This window comes from Dipodomys merriami, unplaced genomic scaffold, assembly GCF_024711535.1.
Source record: "Dipodomys merriami isolate MVZ:Mamm:240054 unplaced genomic scaffold, mDipMer1.0.p SCAF_383, whole genome shotgun sequence".
NCBI classification, from domain to species: Eukaryota; Metazoa; Chordata; class Mammalia; order Rodentia; family Heteromyidae; genus Dipodomys; species Dipodomys merriami.
The window spans coordinates 990,031-996,829 of NW_027205415.1; positions in this window are offsets into that span (position 1 = coordinate 990,031).

The following is a 6,799-nucleotide window of genomic DNA, read 5'->3' on the forward strand; positions in this document are numbered from 1 at the left end:
ACACTACTTGGATGAAAGCAATTCAGGAGCATCTGCTGGGATGGCAGAAATAATGTCAGATCCTAGAATCATTTGTGTGTGGACCTTCAAAAATTGGTCAGAGTCAGGAGGTCATGGGAAGATAGGTTGTAAGCATGCATAATGTCTATGACTATCTACCTTGTAAGGGACAGGAACTTGTCAGTCATCTGTGATAGTACTAAAAGGCTAAGGTTGTAAAATGTGGAGGATAGTTTAGATCCCAACCCCTGTTACTGCCAAAAGCTCTAATTGGCAGTAACTTTTGAGCTGACACGAGCTTCATGAAATTCATCTGCTCAGGAAAAGTTTGTATCCCGGAGAGTTTTTTCTATTGATATATGTCTGAATGCCTGCATAGGTAACTCAGGCATTGTTAGGATTACAAGAGATCACATTCCTAAGCCATCCTGAAAGATCTTTTTGCAAAGCAGAAGGCTAAATAAGCAGCACTGCTATAGCCAGAAAAAAAGGTCTGTGCATTTGTCAAAAGTTAAAATGTTGTTCTTAATGACATCTAACTCTGGTAATCTCTTTGTAAAATAGGCTAAGATTATAGGTTCCTGGTTAGGTAGGATCAGCACCCCTGAGTCAGCTTGAAGAAGTGACAGAAGATGAATCTTTGCCCATCATCCCCATTTAAGAACAAGGGACCAGAGTATCTTTTTCAAAAATGTGACAAAATAGACTGAATAGATAGAAGGAAAAGGCATGGGAAATAATAGTACAGGCCTGAGCCCTCTATATCTGCCTAGAAAATCCTAATCTTATTAAAATTACAATCTAGTTTAAAAAATTGTCATCTTGGTAAATTGTCTTGGGCTACTGTGTAAATAGTCTTAAAAAATTAGTTGAGTCATAGCCTGCCAAGCCTATGCAATGAATCATTAACCAGTATTTGTAGGAATTCGCAGCCCAGAACCAGGTGTGACAGTCCCTTGAAGCCACAGAGAGTCCCTGCTGCTGCTGCTGCTGCTGCACACACTAATGAGTAAATTTCAACGACAGCTTGACAGTCACCTGGAAGAAATCTACATCATCACCCAGACCATCTCCACGCTGGTAAAAGTAGGCTGAACTCCTGCCTGATTCCATCACCTGAGAATGCTTCCTGGTTGAAAGCTGCTAAAACTAATATCATGTGGGACATTCTTTTGGTGATATCCAGTAACCTCTCTACTCCCACAGTGGATATTTGGGACAAGGATATCACTGCCTTGCCTTAGGCACTTCAGGGTCACAACCTATTTTGGCTCTGGTATGGTAATTATCTGCTTCCGCCTGGATGTGTTTGAAAGATAGAGGAGAGAATTTTTTTTTTAAATATATGGTGGTAAGAGGAGGAATGAGACCCAGCCCTAATCTTAGCCTTAAAGTCTCGCAAGATTTTCATCCCACTGGTACTTTAAGGCTTTCTAAGATAACTTGGTTCCACAAATCAAAGGAAAAATTTACGGGTTTAAACTCTAGTCACAAAAGAGCTCAAGGAACTGTAAAGAATAGGAGTGTAGTAAAGAAAGTCTTAGGAAGTAATTGGGGAAAAATTGGTATCCTTTAGATAAGAAAGATTTAAAAATAAGGATTGTCTTAAAATGTTTGTAAAGAAGACAAACCTCAGAAAGTTTAAGTATGTAGCAAATTGTATGAGTATGTCTTAAAATTGGAGCTTACGAGTTCAGCTGGTATAAAGGTAAGTTAGCTGTGGTATACGGAGTCACATTGCTGGAAGAAAATGTAAGGTCCTTGGTACTGTTAATTTTTGTTACTCACAATTGGACCTTGTAGACCCTGTAGATCAGCACAGTCCATCTATTATTTCTGAGATCCCAATACCAAACTGTAAATATAGAAGACTGTGCCAATTAAGGGACCATGATTGGTCCCTGATGTTCTAGAAGAGGAGAGAATGAAGAGCCACAGTAACTCCAATTTGAGATTACCCCCACCAACTTGTGCTAGGCTGCCCTCAGAGTAACCCCAAGAGAGAGAAAAAAACCACAGGTTGCCACCAACCCTGCCCAAACTTAAGAAAGCAGAACAGTTGCCCAAGTGTTCCAGGAACAGAACATACCAATAGTTCAGAAAAAGGGCAATGTGTTTACCGTGGACTCAAAACAATCATGTAAGTGCTTGTGTGGAAGTTTCCTAAACTTGTTTGTTCAATACTATAAAAGCTGTGCTGATTTTGTGCTCGGGGACTCTTAGTGTCACCGGTTACGCGATGTGCAAAGAATCAAGCTTAAGCTTGCAAATATATGACTCTTTTGCTGTTTGCAATGGTCATGGTCTCTGGTGGCCTTTCAGGGATTCCAAGTCCATACAATAGGGCTTGATACAAAATGTTTCTTCCCAGGGAATTAAATGATGGCATTTATAACTAAAATGATTTGGTGTCATTATTAACATCTAACACATGCTGAGGTTTTTATTTATACCTCTCATTCTCCCTCCCATTCTTTATTCCAACATTTCTTTCTTTTCTTTTCTTTTCCTTGCTTCCTTCCTTCCTTCCTTCCTTGCTTGCTTCCTTCCTTCCTTCCTTCCTTCCTTCATTCCTTCCTTCCTTCCTTCCTTCCCTCCTTCCTATCTTCCTACCTTCCTTGCTTCCTTCCTTCCCTTCTCTCCTCCTCCTTCTCTACTCTCTTTTCTTTCTCTTTCTTTCCTCTTTCTTCCCCTTTTTCCTCTTTTAGGAAGTGAGTATGAATTTAGATATTTTGTTGGCTGAACAAGTATTCTACCATTAGAACAATCTTTTTTCAATTTAGTTATTTGCTCATAGACTTACCAGTTTTGCTGAGGGCTGAACAGAGGCTAAGTTCCTCGCCTCTGTCTGCCAAGTAACTCGATCACAAATGCATTGCAGAATGCCAGGCTTAGTATGATATGAGAATCTTATTACGTTCTTTGCACACTGGTTCTGAACTGTGATCTTCTCAAATTCTAGTTAGTGATGTGAGCTCCAATAGCATGCCCTCAGTATAGATTGTTTAAATGAATGGTTGAAGGCAATTTCATTTTAATCTTTTTTTTTTTTGCCAGTTCAGGGGCTGTTATAATTTTATTTCTAGACAATTTTTGCTTTAAAATGTTGCTTTACCGCCTTTTTTTCCCTTTTTACTTTTCTTGGTCATGGGGCTTGAACTCCAGAGTCCTTACATTTTCCACCTTACCTTACAAATAAAGAAAGAGTCAAATTCAGTTTGTTGGTATAAAGTCACAAATTGTTTCCTGCAGAAATAAAAATAAATTTCACCTCCTGGCTCTAGAGTGTATGCCTTTTTAAGGTAACTACAGATATGTAAGTGGTATTATGTAAATTGTGTCATATGTTTACAGCTGTATTGAAGAACATACTCTTAATATATCATTGGAAAACAGGGTTATAGAATAGTGTCTATATGAGAATGTTATTTGAACTAATCACACTAAGTTGAAAACTACATCTTAGTCCATCAAAATGTGCAAATTAACGATTTTATTTATAAGAAAATAATACCACCAGGAAAAATGAGTATAAATTAGAGAGACTGCAGGAATAACATTAGGGTTTTACTGTCTCTACCTGTTTAATGTGGTTCTATTTTTTGATATTGAAACTCTCCTCTTGTTATTCATACTGTATGTAATCGAACGCTGTTTATTACCATGTATTCAGTGTGGGAACTCTAGCTTCAAAAATGTGTAAAGTCTTTTCCTTTTCAATCACAATATTGTAATTATCAGGGTACACTGTTGTCATCATCATCTTCACCAAAATTATTACTAGCATCATAAGTGCTAAGTATTGAAAGTCTGATATGTATTTGTGATTTTGCAATTATTTGTCTGTTGATTAATAATTTTCATGTTACCACTGTGATGCATCCATATTAAAATTTAGAACAAAAAAAGAAATAAAAAACTAAACCATAACAGGTAGCTTGACTATATGCTTATAACAAATTGTAGATTTTTGAAGTATTGCAAATTCCTAACCAGTATGAATTAACTTCCTCTCTCCCTACCAACTACACAAAAATATTTAAGAGTTTGAACAGAATTATTTCAAGTAATAAACTGTAAATGCTACTACAATATCATGGGAATATTGAAAATTCCCTTAAAAATAATAAACTCTACATTCTATTTAAATATTAGTTATTTTATTCTAGGAAACTTTAGGAAAAATAGACTGCATATCTTTGAAATTAAAAAAGATCAAAAATAGTAGCATAAAGTTTTATAGGGAGTCTGTCTTCCGAAATATATATATATATATATATATATATATATATATGTATATAAAATGTGTAGAAAGACTTACATTTTTGGAGATTGTCATCAGAAATATATACATATATCCAAATTTTTGTGTAGAATGATGTACATTATAGTGAAAAAATCTTAAGACATAATTAAAATTAAATAAATACATCAAAACAAGTTCCAGTGACTCAAGCCTATAATTCGAGCTATTCTGTGTAATTAGATCTTAGAATTGTGTTCAAAACTAGTCCACACAGAAAAGTACTTGTTAGATTTTTATCTCCAATTAACCACTAAAAACAGGAATTAGCTCTGTTCCTCAAGTTGTATAGTGCTAGCTTTGATCATAAAAAGGCTTAGAGACAATGGTCAGGCCTTGCAAACAACAACAATATATATCACATTAATTTCACATTAATTTCACAAAAGCATCTTTTAACTGTTGTGAACATTTCTTAGAAACATGAATACATGCCCCGGAAAAATGTTAAGTAAAAATTATAGAATATTTACATCTATGTTAAAGACATGACTATTTAGATTGAGATATCTAGGTAATGATTAAAAATTAAGAAGAAGAAGAATATATTTGGACTGGCCTTTTATTCTACTTTATAATAGTAATAAAATGATATTTGTAATGATTATATAAAATTACTCTTGTTTGGTTTTTGAATTATAATAAGTGATAAACATTTTAAATGATTTCTATAGGAAATGATCATTTCCTCAATGGTATCAATTCTTTTGTGATTTCAAAACAATTAAGAAAATTATTCCAAGGCTGGTTTGCTTTAAGACTATATTTGTTTTCGTGTTCTAGTTTTCATATGTTAGTAGAAATTAAAACTCAAAAAAAAATCAATGTCTGTTGGCATTCAGGAACATCTTCATAGATACTAACATTGGAGTTGCTTAACTGGAATTGTTTTATTTCATTTGTTATTTTCACAAATAAATCAACATGATTGTGTATTTTGTTTCTTTTCACTGCTGTTGGCTCTTATCTTGAGAATAGTTTTTTCCTAGCAAAGTAGAGAAAAGCATTTGGATTGAGCAAGTAGCATATAGGTTTCATAAAATGCAAATACATAGATTTGTGTATTTTGTCATTTGCTAAAAGTTCCTTCCAGAAAAGGTTATCAATTACTTATAAGTGATGCATAATTCCTAGATATTCCAGTTATCACATGCACTTTTTGATTGAGTTATCTCTGCATAAACTCAAAAAAGTGGACCAAAAAAAACTCAAAATAAACAGAAATCACACCTTCATTGTAATAGCTGTAGTTTACAAAGAATTTTTAGCTAACACCGAAAACATATTTTCCGGTATTCTGCAATTTGTGTGAAGTATTTTTAACAATTTTTTTTTGCTGACATGAAATTCACATGCAATATATTATCTCCGTTTATTGTATACATTTTAGTGCTTTGTAAGTGAATTGTACAATCATAGGTTTTCCAAGCCTAAGTTTCACAAACTTACATTTCTTCAAATAGAAATGCTGTAAATTTTAGAACAGACATTAAAATAGATATAAAATTCAGTTACAGGAATTTGTCCAGCATATATCCTCTATAGTGTGTCTTTTCAAATTTGTTTTCGGGGATTATTTCCAGGGTCTCACACATACTATTCAAGTGCACTGTAAATGAACTACATTCTCTGTCCAAACATTTTTTTTTACTTCTCTTTAATACATACATAGAAGTGTAATGGCTGAATAATATACAATTCTCTTTAACCTTATGAAGACTGGAAAACTTGCTTGCTAAAATGATTGCGGTATTATACAAATCATTGTGCTATGTGGAATGTATCAATTTCTCCACAAATGCATTATTATATTTTGTGTCATCTTTTTATATTATGGTCATACTAGTGAATTTTCTTTTTTCTTTTTTCTTAGATACTAAATTATTTCATATGCTCCTCCTATTAACTACTAATTTACATATGTTCTTTAAGAAGTCTCCTGTTCAGGAAAAATTTTATATAGAATTAGAAGATATGAATTTACTTAAGACTCAGGATCATTGTAACATTAACATTGTAGCATTAACAAATATGTGTGCTCTATCTGTTGGATATGTTTTCATTACTTTCATAGAATTATGAAAGGTTATCATTTGATACTAACCAGTTAATTCTTGATTATCTTTAGCCTCTAATGCTTTACATGTCAAATTTTTAGAAACCTTTACTGAGCCAATGTCATGAATTTGTATATTTATGTTTTATAAGTTTTAACATCTCACATTTAGTTTGATAGTCATTTTTTATTTTAAATTTTTGTATAAGGTTTGAGGTAGTAGTCTAAGATCATTTTAAATCTAGAGAAGCAATGGTGCCAATACACCCATTTAAGATTCTATTTTTATTTCATGAAGTCGTGGCATCCTCTTCAAAATCTATTGACCATAAAACTAAGAATTTATTTTTGATAAATCTGTTCCATTCTTCTATGTGTCTGTTCTTTCACTACTACACATGGTAATAAGGTTCAAAACTAGTATGATGGCTCAAGCTACA